The 15,552-nt window shown below is 43.9% G+C and overlaps 1 protein-coding gene across 1 annotated transcript in view; it reads left to right on the forward strand.

The window, feature by feature from the left end:
- Positions 1-1,481: 1,481 nt before the first annotated feature.
- The window catches only part of LOC129822229 (tripartite motif-containing protein 3-like), a 37,437-nt gene continuing 23,366 nt past the window's right edge, over positions 1,482-15,552 (forward strand). Inside the window, exon 1 of the mRNA XM_055880323.1 lies at positions 1,482-1,679. The gene's annotated coding sequence lies outside the window, so the exon portion shown is untranslated. The remainder of the gene's footprint in view (positions 1,680-15,552) is intronic.

Consider the following 15,552-nt stretch of genomic DNA (forward strand, 5'->3'; position numbering starts at 1 on the left):
CCTCCTGCTCTAAATCCTGCGCTTGATAAGCATACAAATAGACAGACAGATGCGTGGATAAGAGCTTCCATTATGTAAAATTATCAGAGGACAGTTATTGCTTGAACATTATATGCTTGCATTCTAAATGGGATCCTATTTCCTATATAGTGTACTACTTTTGACCAGAGGTAGTACACTATGTAGGAAATAGGGTGCCATTTGGGACACAGTCGTTATGTATGTGTAGCGGTAGTCTGTCTCTGTTATCTACTGTACAGTCTGGTTTCTGCTATCTGCGGCTGCTGTTGAGTCTGCCTGTCTGTCTGGCTGCCATCTGGGCTGGATGCAGTCTCCATAGCAACCCCATCTCTTACAATGCAACCCTGACAGTGCCGTCTATGCCCACCCCCACCCCTCCTCCTCCCCCTCCAAACCTGTGTCAGCATAAACACAACACCTCCTATTGCCACCATGTACATTATCTCCCTCCTCTCTCTCTCTTTGACTCCCTCTCTCTCTTTCTATCTCCTCCACCTAGATGCACCAGTTTTCTAAACCCATTAATGAAGAACTTTATGGCTATGGAGGAGAACAAAAGAATCGTGAGGATCTCAAAGCCTTTGTTGCTGAAACACTAGAGATGATCCTGGACTGAGTCCCAAATGGCACTCTTTCCCTTAATAGGGCATCACTATATAGTGAGCTACAGTACTTACCCTATGGGCCCTGGTCAGAAGTAGTGCACCATATAGGGAATTTGAGACGCCACGTCTGGTCTTATTGGGTGTGTATATTACGGTGTGTGGATTGAGGTATTTTTAAACACCTCTTCTGAAAGCATCGCCTTGCATGTTCCACTGCACCCCACAAGTACCCCCATCCCTACCCCCAAACCCTAGCACCACCCTGTCCTCTTGCCTTTCACCCTTCAGGATACAGAAGTCCCAGCTGGTCTGCTCTACTGTTTTCACATCCCTCCATCACCCCCTCCACTTCTCTTCTCATCTTCTCTACCTGTACTAACTTTGCATAAAGATAAGCCATTTCTACTGAGGGTTTATCCAACCCCTAGATCTATTATTTGGAATCTTGTTTGGAATCCTAGTCCTAGTTATTTTCTATAAAGATCACCCCTCACCAGTTGCTCAATGGGTAGGCTACATGTATTCATGGTAAATACAGTCATTAGTGCTTGGCCATTATCTTCTCTACAGCTTCTCTCTGTGTTCCTTATGTCTTAAATAGTATCCTGATTCAGACAGTAATAGAACCAGAGGAAGCAGTGAAAGCGTCCTTTGTCCTTTTATGGGCAGGGGGCGTGGATAAAAAAGGTCACACCCTATTGCAGCAGACAGTCTGTATCCCTCCATCACATTCTGAGGATGCTCTTCATCATTTATATCTCATTTACATACGATATATATCATTGGACAACTAAACTCCTCCCACTGCTCTCTAGCCAATCCTCCAACAGTCTTTGTATGGGTGCCGCCTCTCCCTCCCTTCCTTTCTCTTCTCCTTCGTCTGCCGGTCTCTCTCTCCTTCTCTTCCCAAACACAGCAGACCCTGCCCTTTTATTCCTTTCTCACCATTCTCTCTGTGGATTCTGTTTTAACAAAGTAGGACTTAGACAATGGACAGCTCTCTGTGTGGACTTGGATGCTGACACTTCTCTCTAAGGCTGCCTGGAAATTCATGTGAGTACAATCCTCCCATTCAGTCTGTCTTTCTCGCTGTCTGTTTTCCTGGGCTTTCTCCCCAGCCAACGGTAGTGCAGTGCAGTGCAGTGCCATGTCCAGGATTTTTCGCTACATATGGATGCAAGGAAGCGTTTGAATAATTGATTACAGTATCTCGTCTGGCATCTGCCTCAGTTCAATGAATCTCAGAACAGGAACAGCAGTGGTTACTGACCACTAGGCTTCTACGGCTCTTCTATTCTTTAGAGGGGGGAATGGCACATGCACGCACGCACGCACACACACACACACCTCTCCATTTTGGCTCCCGTCTGCGTGCTCTTCTCGGTGGCAGGTGGGCATCTATACTGCAGTCTATGGGCAGGGCTTGTGGCTGGAAGAGGTTACAGTATTTTGGAGAATTTATCATATATGTCTATATATGTTTATGTTTAAATGTTACGCTCTTAGGAAAAAAGGTGCTGAAATGGTTCTTCAGCTGTCCCCATAGGAGAACACTTTGAATAACCCTTTTTGGTTCCAGGTAGAACTCCTTTTGGTTCCAGGTAGAACTCCTTTTGGTTCCAGGTAGAACTCCCTTTTGGTTCCAGATAGAACCCCCTTTTGGTTCCAGATAGAACCCCCTTTTGGTTCCAGATAGAACCCCCTTATGGTTCCAGATAGAACCCCCTTTAGGTTCCAGATAGAACCCCCTTTAGGTTCCAGATAGAACCCCCTTTAGGTTCCAGATAGAACCCCCTTTTGGTTCCAGGTAGAACCCCTTTTTGGTGCCAGGTAGAACCCCCTTCCACAGAGGGTTCTACATGTAACCCTAAAGGGCTCTCCTATGGGGACAGCCCAATAACCCTTTTTTCTAAGAGTGTATGTTGAGTAATGTTATGTTATGTTTCAGTGTTATGTAATATAATACTGTTATGTTTCAGTGTTAGGTAATAATGTTATGTTTTGGTGTTATGTAAGGTAATGATGTTCTGTTGTTTCAGTGTTAGGTAATGTTAGATAATGGTACTGCAAGCTCATACTGTCAGACAGGAACATGCGAATCAGCAGGTTAGATCTATGTTCAAGTCATTCTATGGCTCATCATTTGGCATTGTATTATCACAGGGTTGGGTGTCTAGGTACCTCCCCTATCCTGCATCAAACATTATAGATGTCCAGTAGTGTTCCACAATGTTGATTGACTTTCTTAGTGAGATGTGCTTAGGTTTGTTGCAGTGCTGGGTTATGTTGGGTTGTAGAAGACTACTTTGGATGCCGTGCATGTTTGACTACTGGGTAGACTGTGTTTGATGCTGTTCATACAGCCTAAGGGTTGCATGTCTGACTGAGGGTTGCAGTCAGGTCTTATTAACGGTGGGAGCTGACTACAGCTAACAGCGGTTCCCAGATCTGTTAATATATTACAGTGTGCACTATTAGGGCACTGAACACAGCTAACAGCTGATCCCAGGTCAGAGCGTAGGGGAGCTGCCCACAGCCCTGCTCTTGCTCAGAGCAAGCAGCCCTGTATGCGTAAGATCATACAGACATCAGCAGCCATGACACAGGCTGTTAGCTGTAGTCAGCTCCCACCGTTAATAAGACCTGACTGCAACCCTCAGTCAGACATGCAACCCTTAGGCATGTTCTGAAGCTAAGCATGGTCTGACTGGTTACAGGATGCTGTCACTACTACTACTACACTATTAAAATTACACTATTACTGTAGTTTTCATAATGTAATACTGTGTGCTAATACATAATTGTGCTGTGCTGTATTAATAATGTCATTAGTATGAGTCTTTGCTGTAATTCCATGCTGCTTTATGGGAGATTAATAGACAATAGTGCATTGTGACTGTGAATGCTGTGGGTTTGTAGAAGAGAGAGAGAGAGAGAGAGAGAGAGAGAGAGTCTGGAATCTTGTTTGGAATCCTAGTTCAACCCCCGCCCCCCAGTGGCCTCCATCATTCTTAAATAGAAGAAGTTTGGAACCACCAAGACTCTTCCTAGAGCTGGTCGCCCGGCCAAACTGAGCAATCGGGGGAGAAGGGCCTTGGTCAGGGAGGTGACCAAGAAATTATAGAGTTCCTCTGTAGAGATGGGAGAACCTTCCAGAAGGACAACCATCTCTGCAGCACTCCACCAATCAGGCCTTTATGGTAGAGTGGCCAGACGGAAGCCACTCCTCAGTAAAAGGCACATGACAGCCCGCTTAGTTTGCCAAAAGGCGCCTAAGGACTCTCAGACCATGAGAAACAAGATTATCTGGTCTGATGAAACCAAGATTGATCCCTTTGGCCTGAATGTCAAGCGTCACGTCTGGAGGAAACCTGGCAAAAGCCCTATGTTGAAGCATGGTGGCAATATCAGAATCGGGCCGATGTCTAGTTTAACGCCGATGTCAAAGCTGACGTGCATACCTATATAATGTAGGTAGATGATGTAATGACGCCACAAAACATACAGTGCTACACAGAACAGAAGCAGAAAAATACTAAGCACACTCTTCCAACAACTAAACAAGTTCAGGTCGAGCAGTCATCTGAGAGAGTAAGAGAATTTCAGCGAGACAACTCAAAGGCGAAATCCATTAACTCAAAGATAATGGAATTCATTGCCCTCTAATACGGCTGCTGCCATTTCAATGGCATTTCAGGACATGTTTGAAACTTGGAAACATGAACACACTCCTAGTGCCATTTGAACAACTGACTGGAGAAATAAACGAATCAACTGCGTCTGCAGCAGACGTGATGCCCTCTGTCATGGCATTGAAACGCCTGCTCAACAAAACTGACGACACAGACGTGGGGTTAATACTTGCAAAAGTACTCTACAAGAGGCTGAGAACAAGCGATTTGGTGGCATTCTCTCTGAGCCTCTCTACTGTGTCGTCACCATGCTCGATGCTAGGTACAAGTACCGCTACTTGTACCTAGCAATGCGGACAAGAAACAGGTTTTATGTGAAATGTTACAGACACAGCTGGACAAGATGGAAACAGACACAGTGACAGTATGCACCGAGGAAGAGAGGCCACGGACAGACAGAGCTGAAACTTCACTGCTTGACATGTATGATGAAATCCTAGTTGAGACTGAACAAATGAACGAAACACAGCAAGTAAGTAAAATAAATAGATTTTGATTATGTTTTACTGGTAATGGGGACATACGAAAATCCCAACAAATTACTTTTTGTGTGTGTGTGTTTCAACTATTTAACTGTACTAGAGTGCTTAAAATGCCGCTAAAATTGTAAATATCGGGTATCGGTATTGGCCAAAAATGTCATATCTGTGCATCCTTAAATTTTACCACTACAAACTGGGAAGAATAGCATTGTTCCCCTTGTCACCTATAAGTATGTAAGCCACAGGAACCGCTGTGTTCATTTTACTGTGAAGTGAATTGATTGGTTTACAATATACTAAAGCATTTAGTTTGACTTGATGTGATTTGTTGGAATGTTATTAGATTGAGTCTTAAACAGTCTGAGGGCATCCAGTAGGACTCAGTCTTCCTAACTGTATTTGACCCTTACCACTATTAATATCAACACATCACAGTCCTCTTTCTCTAGTCTCCAAGCAGGAAGGCACAGGCATAACGTTCCCATTAATGAGATCTAACAATAGTTTTCAAATGTAGGGTTGTGATCATCCACAGTAGAATAGTCCTGCAATGCATAACAGTATTAATGGCAGTTCTCAGGATCAGTATCTACAGTGGTTCAGCATTGGTCTGATTGGGTGAGTCTCTGTGAAAAGCAGCATTTAACCTCGTTATGTGGGAGGCAACCAGTATGCCTAGGGAAACTAGCATTGGTCTGATTGGGTGAGCCTTAGTGAAAAGCAGCATTTAATAGGCTGTTTCCGAGAGAGTGATTTTAATTTCCTGTAACGTCATAGCTGGCTGGTTAGTGAGGTACTTTGTGCTCCTCCTGACCCCTGGTTCTGAGATAATGGATTATGTTCGCATCCCAAAAGGTACCGTATCCACTACATAGTGCAATACTTTTGAGCAGAGCCGTTTGAGCCATGGTCAATAGTAGTGCACTATGGAATTAGATGCCATTTTGGACACAGACATGGACTTTATTAGCTTTCTGAATTCATATAGACAGAGACACTGAGCACCAGGTTCACTATCTATCTGTCTATGACTGTGCCTGTGCTGTATACAGTATTGTATACCAGAATGTTTCTTTGTGTATGGAGAGGAGAGATGAGCTCTTTTCCATTTGAATGTGTTGAGGCTGATTTGCATCTAGCCTCATTTATCCCACATGAATCAATAAACTCAAGTCATGACTACAGTATGGGCTATGTGTGTGTGTGGACCTTTCTGAGATCTGCAGTGCGAGGTGTGTGTGTTTATAGATGCTTGCGGTGTGTGTGGAGGCGGTAGCCTCTTTTTAATATGCCACATGGATGTCACCAGGTGTGTGTATCCTAATGAGCTGCTATTGTGCTGAGTAGGATTGCACATTTTGGGAATATTCAGAGGTGGATACGTTCCGTGGGAATATATGGGAATTAATGGAAATATATGCAAATTAATATGAATACCATTTTAAAATGTAGATGTTTTTTGCATTGGATATATTTACCATATCATATGGAGACAGAACCATAAACCTTTTACCTTATCATAAGTAGACATAATTGCAAATTATTAAATTCTTCAAATATAAATGTTAAAAAGCAATTTAGTTACAAATTTAACTTTAATTAAATTAGTTGACTCTTCACATCGGATGATTTTACTGAACAACAAAAGAAAGGGAATATTGAATGATTCCCATAACTTTTTCAACATCTGTAAAATTATAGTCTAGAAACTAAAGCTTTGGTTGTCTTCCTCTCAGGCTTCCATGTCTTCTCCCTGGACCTCCTCAATGTCCTCCTCTTGAACATCAGACTCTTGAGGCCTCATCTTCACTGTCACTTTCCAACTTTGTTGAGGATGGCTCATTGTCAGGCTCAAAAGCCTCAAATTTGTCTGGATGGCCACCAATTTTTCTGTATTGGTCAGCCTGTTGCGTGCTTTGGTGTGTGTGTTCCCAAACAAGGACCAGTTGCGCTCTGAGATGGCTGATGTTGGTGGGACTTGGAGGATGATGGAGGAAACAGGGGAAAGAGCCTCAGATCCACATAGCCCCTTCCACCAGGTGGCTGATGAGATATGTTGGCACGACTGCCATATTGCATCTCCATCCCAAAGCCCTTGTTTGGAAGTGTACTTTGCCAGACTGCCAAGAAACTTGCCCTCATCCACGCCAAGGTGGCAAGACACAGTAGTGATAACACCATAGGCCTTGTTGATCTCTGCACCAGACAGGATGCTCTTGCCAGCATACTTGGGGTCCAACATGTACACTGCGGCATGCATGGGCTTCAGACAGAAGTCTTCACGCTATTTGATGTATTTCAGAACTGCAGTTTCCTCTGCTTGGAGCAACAGTGAAGTGGGCAGGGCAGTACGGATTTCTTATCTTACATCTGCAAGCAGAGTCTGAACATCAGACAGGATGGCATTATCTCCCCCATTCAGTGCAATGGCTACTGCTATAGGTTTCAGGCTGCTTACCACACTCTCCCAAAATACATCATCCAGGAGGATCCTCTTGATGGAGCGGTCCATATCAGCAGACTGTGATATGGCCATTTCTTGAAGAGACTCCTTCCCCTCCAGGAGACTGTCAAACATGATGACAACACCACCCCAACGGGTGTTGCTGGGCAGCTTCAATGTGGTGCTCTTATTCTTCTCACTTTGCTTGGTGAGGTAGATTGCTGCTATAACTTGATGACCCTATACATACCTAACCATTTCCTTGGCTCGCCTGTAGAGTGTATCCATTGTTTTCAGTGCCATGATGTCCCTGAGGAGCAGATTCAATGCATGAGCAGCACAGCCAATGGGTGTGATGTGATGGTAGGACTCCTACTTTAGACCAAGCATTGTATGTCACCAGTGCAAATACCTTCTGTGATCCAAGGTCATTGACTGCCTTCAGCTCATCTACAATGTAGAGACCGGTGTGTCTGTTGTCCCTTGTCTGTGCTGTTGTAGAATACTGGTTGAAGGGTGGAGATGATGTAGTTAATTATTCCTTGCCCATGAACATTCGACCACCTATCAGAGATGATTGCAATACAGTCTGCTTTCTCTATGATTTGATTTGACTTGACCTTCACTTGATCTCTGCATCCAGCAAATGAGTAGATAAAGCATGTCTGGTTGGAGGGGTGTATGCTGGGCCAAGAACATTCAGAAATCTCTTCCAATACACATTGCCTGTGAACATCAGAGGTGAACGAGTTGCATATATATATATATATATATATATATATATATGTATATTGTAATAATGACAATTACATCAATACTGAATGAACACTTTTATTTTAACTTAATATAATACATAAATAAAAATCAATTTAGTCTCAAATAAATAATGAAACGTGCAATTTGGTTTAAATAATGCAAAAACACAGTGGTGGAGAAGAAAGTAAAAGTGCAATATGTGCCATTTAAAAAAAGCTAACGTTTAAGTTCCTTGCTCAGAACATGAGAACATATGAAAGCTGGTGGTTCCTTTTAACATGAGTCTTCAATATTCCCAGTTAAGAAGTTTTAGGTTTTAGTTTATTATAGGACTATTTCTCTCTATACCGTTTGTATTTCATATACCTTTGACTATTGGATGTTCTTATAGGCACTATAGTATTGCCAGCCTAATCTCGGGAGTTGATAGGCTTGAAGTCATAAACAGCGCTGTGCTTCAAGCATTACGAAGAGCTGCTGACAAACGCAGGAAAGTGCTGTTTGAATGAATGCTTACGAGCCTGATGCTGCCTAACACCGCTCAGTCAGACTGCTATATCAAATCATAGACTAAAATAGAATAAATAAACTCACAGAAATATGAGCCTTAGGTCATTAATATGGTCAAATCCGGAATCAATAATTTCGAAAACAAAATGTTTATTCTTTCAGTGAAATACAGAACCGTTCTGTATTTTATCGAATGGGTGGCATCCATAAGTCTAAATATTGCTGTTACATGGCACAACCTTCAATGTTATGTCATAATTTATTTAAAATTCTGGCAAATGAATTACTGTCATTGTTAGGAAGAAATGGTCTTCACACAGTTCGCAACGAGCCAGGCGGCCCAAACTGCTGCATATACCCTGACTCTGCTTGCATAGAACGCAAGAGCAGTGACGCAATTTCCCAAGTTAATATAGCCTGCTAACATGAATTTCTTTTAACTAAATATGCAGGTTTAAAAAAAATATACTGGTGTATTGATTTTAAGAAAGGCGTTGATGTTTATGGTTAGGTACATTGGTGCAACGACAGTGCTTTTTTCGGGAATGCATTTGTTAAATCATCAGCCATTTGGTGAAGTAGGGTGTGATTCGATGATAAATTAACAAGCACCGCATTGATTATTTGCAGGACAAGCTAGTTAAACTAGTAATATCATAAACCATGTGTAGTTAACAAGTGATTTATGTTTTGATTGATTGTTTTTAATAAGATAAGTTTAATGCTAGCTAGCAACTTACCTTGGCTCCTTGCTGCACTCGTGTACTAGGTACCACATACTCGCGTATCAGCCTGCCACGCAGTCTCCTCGTGGAGTGCAATGTAATTGGCGTCCAAAAATGCTGATTACCGATTGTTATGAAAACTTGAAATCGGCCCTAATTAATCGGCCATGCAAATGTACACAGCCTTTCCTTCTACATTAGCTGCAGTGAAATGTCTCTACATATCAGATAGTGCCTGTGGCATTTTCCTGTAAACATTAGAAAAAAAGGAAACACTTTGAAAGGAATCACTCTCACGTTTGTGGAAATGTGAAATTAATGTAGGAGAATATAACACATTTAGATCTGGTAAAAGATAATACAAACAAAAAAACATCCGTTTTCTAGTTTTCGTTTTGTTCCATCTTTGAAATGCAAGAGAAAGGCTATAATATAATATTGCAATTTAGGTGCAATTTCAATTTTGGCCACTAAATGACAGCAGTGTGTGTGCAAAGTTTCAGATTGATCCAGTGAAGCATTGCAATACTAGACAATATTTTGTATCAAGTCTGCCCAAATGTGCCGAATTGGTCAATTGATACATTTTCAAGATCATGACTATAGAGAACATATATTTTGTATTACCATATCATTTTTGTAAGTTTACACTCTCCCAGGAATGTCATACATGATGGATCATTAGATTGTACACTAACTTTCACACATCTAGATGGCCGGGCAGGGTGGGTGTGGAGCCAGAGACAGCAGGGATTCAAACTGTAGAACCCAGGTCCTACATTTGAATATAAAAAATGATTTATCAAACAAAACTATGCTACATTTTATCTCTGGGACCCTCAGGATGACAAATCAGAGCAAGATCTAAGTACATTATTAACCTTCAGAAGTGAATGTGTCAAACCAGTTGTGGTGATAAATGTTTTTTTGTTGTGCACTTTCCTCAAACAATAGCATGGCATTTTTCACTGTAGTAGCTACTGTAAATTGGACAGTGCAGTTAGATTAACAAGAATTTAAGCTTTCTGCCCATATAAGACATGTCTATATCCTGGAAAGTTTGCTGTTACTTATAACGTCATGCTAATCACATGAGCGCACGTTAGCTCAACCATCCTGGTATAGGGACACCGGTCCCGTAGAGGTTAAAGTACTTAAAGAGACCAAACAATCTCTTGTTTTTAAATCAAATTATCTCAAGCTATCTCACTAAACAGAAATGGCTGGTGTATCCTTGTCTCTTAGCTTTAATAAGACTCGATTCCTCTTTTATTGTCGTTTCTTCACCGTAACTGGAGAGAGAACACTGGCTTTTGGAGTTGAGATATACTTTTAGTTGAAAACAGACTCCGGCTTCTATTTATCCCTAAAAACTATTTAATTAAAATGCTATGGTCATACACATTTTTGAAGTGCAAAATCCCAGATTGTTTTGGTCAAGCTCTTATTCCAGGTCTGTGTCCGTTGCACTTACAGTATAGTACACTACTTTTGACCAGGGCTCTTGGGCTCTGGTCAAAGTAGTGCATTCTATAGGGAATAGGGTGCCATTGGGGACTCAGCTTTGGTGCTGTGCCGGTGTGCTACAGTATGTCTGCTGTATGAATGATGATCAATGGGTAGACTGAGAGCCAACGCCTTTTCTCTAAGGTGAAATATGAATGGCCAGCATGCTTGAGTTACTCTTGACAATCAGCTGTACCTTCCAATTACTCTTTAACATGAGCATCCATGTACTTTAAACTTGGGGTCAGCTGTGTTGACATATTTTCAGCCTCTATATGGGACTATAGAACAGTCCTCCAGCTCTGTAAACTAGGGGCGATTTAAATAATACAGGAATCCAAATACTTAATTACTATTCAGCCATGCATGACCCAAGTACTGTAGACTACAGTCTTGCATATGCGTTTCCTATGTATTTCGAATAGCCTGTACAATACATCCATTCTGTCTACTAATGTGACCGATGACCATATGTTGGATATTCTATATGCTTGATGTGCTCTCTATGTATCCCCATTCCACTACCTTGACCTGGGTCAGGGCACGACCCCAAGACACTGGGTGGGGAGCGGAGAGTTAAAATGTATGGCTAGTTGTTTAGGCTTTTTACAGTATATCGCTTTTCAGGAGACAGACACAGTTAGTTTAAAAGATTATGGTTAAGGTGAAATATCTGTGTCTTGCCAAATTGATGCATTCTTGTTTGTTTGACAAATGAGGGGGGTGTCCTGATTTCTACCATAACTTGTACATTGTTAGCTATCTGGAGCCCTGCACTCTACTCTTTAACAAATGTAGCCTACCTACGGTTACTCAAGTCTCTCTGCTGTCATGCTTCCTTTTGATGACACCGACATATCACTCCCAGTGACAAATAGGAGAAACCAACGACCTCGCTGTCTTTCACCGTGTTGTGATCTAGATTACTGGATGATGACATGCCCACAGCAACAGATGTAGCTGGAAACATAAACCAGTGTCTATATTTAAACACACTTAGACAGAACTGTAGACGTACAGTACACATCCCACATTAGGTCACTCAGACTGTCATCTGCAGCCAACCTCCCAGCTGACTGCTCGGTCAGACCTATGATGTACAGACAGAATAGAAACTATACAGTATCTTTACTGTATGGCTATGGTGTGTGCTGGGGATTTGGTAGAATGTAGTGCATTAGATAGGGAATGTGGTGTCATTTGAGCCCCACCCCAGGAGTTGTGACTCCCCTAGAGGAAAGAGAGAGAGACTCTAAGTGGAGTCTTCTGCTCTGTGAAAATGTCTGTCTACAACGGATAACATAATTTGCTATGCATTAGTCAGGCAAACAGCAGTAGGCCTATATTCACTTCTTCATCCTGACATATTTACACAGTGGTGAGTCACTCAGATGATGAAAAAACGAAATGTAATACAACAAATGGACATTTTTGCAATCAGGGTAGATCTTCCTAACCCTTTGGTTCCAGGGCAGTGGTGGTGTGCGTTAGGGCTGAGGTGCATGCAGGGATAGAAATTAAACTAGCCTATAGCTAGTACTTTTAAGACCGGGCTAGTAGAACATTTGCAAAATTAGCGTGCCAGGCCAGGGAGATTTTGTCTTTTCAAATATCACAGATTTTGGACACGCATGCTACCTGTGCTAGTAAAAATCACTTTCTACTGGCAAAGCTGGTCAGTCCCCAAATTCCTTCAATTCCATCCCTGTACGTGTTGTAGAGTAAATCCCTGCAGGCAGATTAAACAGAGAGTGATGTTTTGTGTGAATCTAAGGCTGCAGTGTGAGGTAGCAGATTAAACAACGTCCTGCAGAGAATGGTCTGATGATGACGGGACATTAGAGAGGAATGAGAATCCAACCAGACAACTAGTATTCACAACACCTTGTAAATGTTGCAGCATATAGAATAGGGATTTTACTGTATGTATTTACAGGAGGTTGGTAACATCTTATAGGTTATTCAAACACCAACTCAGTGGCCCTGTGGTTTCCGTCCTGTGATAGGAAGGTTGGGAGTTTGGTCCCGGGTCGAGCTACCAAAGACTCTAAAAATGGGACTCGATGCATCTCTGCTTGGTACGTTGCATTAAGGAGATGGATTAGAGGTAAGGCCATGTCTCTAGACTAGCTTTCTATCCAAGGGGTGGTACTTGTACAGTACATCATGCTGCTTCACGCTACAGAAACAGGAGTTGGGCTCCTGCCCAATCGGCCAGTCTGGCTTGGACAAGATGCTTAAGCCTTTACCAATGCCCATGTCCTTACCAGCTAGGGTGTGGATGTGGAGTCTCTATGGTGCAGCTTTAATTTACTGTAGATGAGAGGTGACTAGACGTGTTAGTTACTGAGCGTCTGGGATTGTGTCATTAGAGGCTGAGAGGCTGTGATCCAGACTGTGGACATAGCCCAGCCCTGCAGGAGTCCGTTAAGCCACTTAGTGGAGAAAGAGAGAGAGAGTGTGGGTGAGATACCATACATAGAAGGTATGACTGGGTCTCAAAAATCATTTGGGGCTCCCCTCCCTCTCCAAAGCATGACTAGAACCCCTCACACAGAAATCTATACTGACATCATGCTGACATTAAGGGCAGTATGACAGGGTTCTTAGGTGAGAATTACTGTAGACATGCATCACTCCTCACTGGATCAATCAGAATTAAGAAACAGATCTGACTGTGGTTATTATCTGATATGGGCTGTGTCCCTAATGTCTCCCTATTCCCTTCATAGTGCAATGCATGACGTAGGGAATAGGGCGCCATTTGGGATGGAATCTGAGTCTCCATAGTAGAACAAAATCACTTTCTGTTGTTTTTCCTTTTCTCTCCATGTATCATCTGTCAATCACATGTTGGTATTTTTATTATATGAGTGAGGGTTACACACTGTACAGTGTTTGAAAAACCCCTTTCATGCTGAAACGGATTCACCTTTCTGTGTGAACCTTGGCTTAAGAATCTCCTTTTCACACCCACCGTTATATCTGCCATTCAACCTTTCTCCACGGACGTGTCAGAGTGCATTATTGCACAAAGCTGCTGTCTGGTGAACACAGTGTTTTTTTTAAAGACGGATCCTCTTTCTGTGGCGAAGTGTGTGGGAGGAACTGGGAGGGGGCTGCCGGGTGAGTGTATGTGGAGGGAGGGGAGGTAGACTGCCGCAGGACTAGCGTTTAGACTAGTGAACATACAGAGAGATAGAGGAGGGAAGGCCGCTGCAGGCTTTGTGTAGCAACTAGCCAGCACACACACAGAGAAGAGGGAAGGCTGCTGCAGGCTTAGTGTAGCAACTAGCCAGCACACACACAGAGAAGAGGGAAGGCTGCTGCAGGCTTAGTGTAGCAACTAGCCAGCACACACACAGAGAAGAGGGAAGGCTGCTGCAGGCTTAGTGTAGCAACTAGCCAGCACACACACAGAGAAGAGGGAAGGCTGCTGCAGGCTTAGTGTAGCAACTAGCCAGCACACACACAGAGAAGAGGGAAGGCTGCTGCAGGCTTAGTGTAGCAACTAGCCAGCACACACACAGAGCAAAGAGGGAGAGAGAGGAGGGAAGGCTGCTGCTGCAGGCTTTGTGTAGCAACTAGCCAGCACACACACAGAGAAGAGGGAAGGCTGCTGCAGGCTTTGTGTAGCAACTAGCCAGCACACACACAGAGAAGAGGGAAGGCTGCTGCAGGCTTAGTGTAGCAACTAGCCAGCACACACACAGAGCAAAGAGGGAGAGAGAGGAGGGAAGGCTGCTGCTGCAGGCTTTGTGTAGCAACTAGCCAGCACACACACAGAGAAGAGGGAAGGCTGCTGCAGGCTTTGTGTAGCAACTAGCCAGCACACACACAGAGAAGAGGGAAGGCTGCTGCAGGCTTAGTGTAGCAACTAGCCAGCACACACACAGAGAGGAGGGAAGGCTGCTGCTGCAGGCTTTGTGTAGCAACTAGCCAGCACACACACAGAGCAAAGAGGGAGAGAGAGGAGGGAAGGCTGCTGCAGGCTTAGTGTAGCAACTAGCCAGCACACACACACAGAGCAGAGGGAAGGCTGCTGCAGGCTTAGTGTAGCAACTAGCCAGCACACACACAGAGAGGAGGGAAGGCTGCTGCTGCAGGCTTTGTGTAGCAACTAGCCAGCACACACACAGAGAGAAGAGGGAAGGCTGCTGCAGGCTTTGTGTAGCAACTAGCCAGCACACACACAGAGCAAAGAGGGAGAGAGAGGAGGGAAGGCTGCTGCTGCAGGCTTTGTGTAGCAACTAGCCAGCACACACACAGCAGAGCAGAGGGCGCGAGAGGAGGGAAGGCTGCTGCAGGCTTTGTGTAGCAACTAGCCAGCACACACACACAGAGCAGAGGGCGCGAGAGGAGGGAAGGCTGCTGCAGGCTTAGTGTAGCAACTAGCCAGCACACACACACAGAGCAGAGGGCGCGAGAGGAGGGAAGGCTGCTGCAGGCTTAGTGTAGCAACTAGCCAGCACACACACACAGAGCAGAGGGCGCGAGAGGAGGGAAGGCTGCTGCAGGCTTTGTGTAGCAACTAGCCAGCACACACACAGAGAGAAGAGGGAAGGCTGCTGCAGGCTTTGTGTAGCAACTAGCCAGCACACACACAGAGCAAAGAGGGAGAGAGAGGAGGGAAGGCTGCTGCTGCAGGCTTTGTGTAGCAACTAGCCAGCACACACACAGCAGAGCAGAGGGCGCGAGAGGAGGGAAGGCTGCTGCAGGCTTTGTGTAGCAACTAGCCAGCACACACACACAGAGCAGAGGGCGCGAGAGGAGGGAAGGCTGCTGCAGGCTTAGTGTAGCAACTAGCCAGCA

This window comes from Salvelinus fontinalis, chromosome 24, assembly GCF_029448725.1.
Source record: "Salvelinus fontinalis isolate EN_2023a chromosome 24, ASM2944872v1, whole genome shotgun sequence".
In the NCBI taxonomy this organism is placed as follows: domain Eukaryota; kingdom Metazoa; phylum Chordata; class Actinopteri; order Salmoniformes; family Salmonidae; genus Salvelinus; species Salvelinus fontinalis.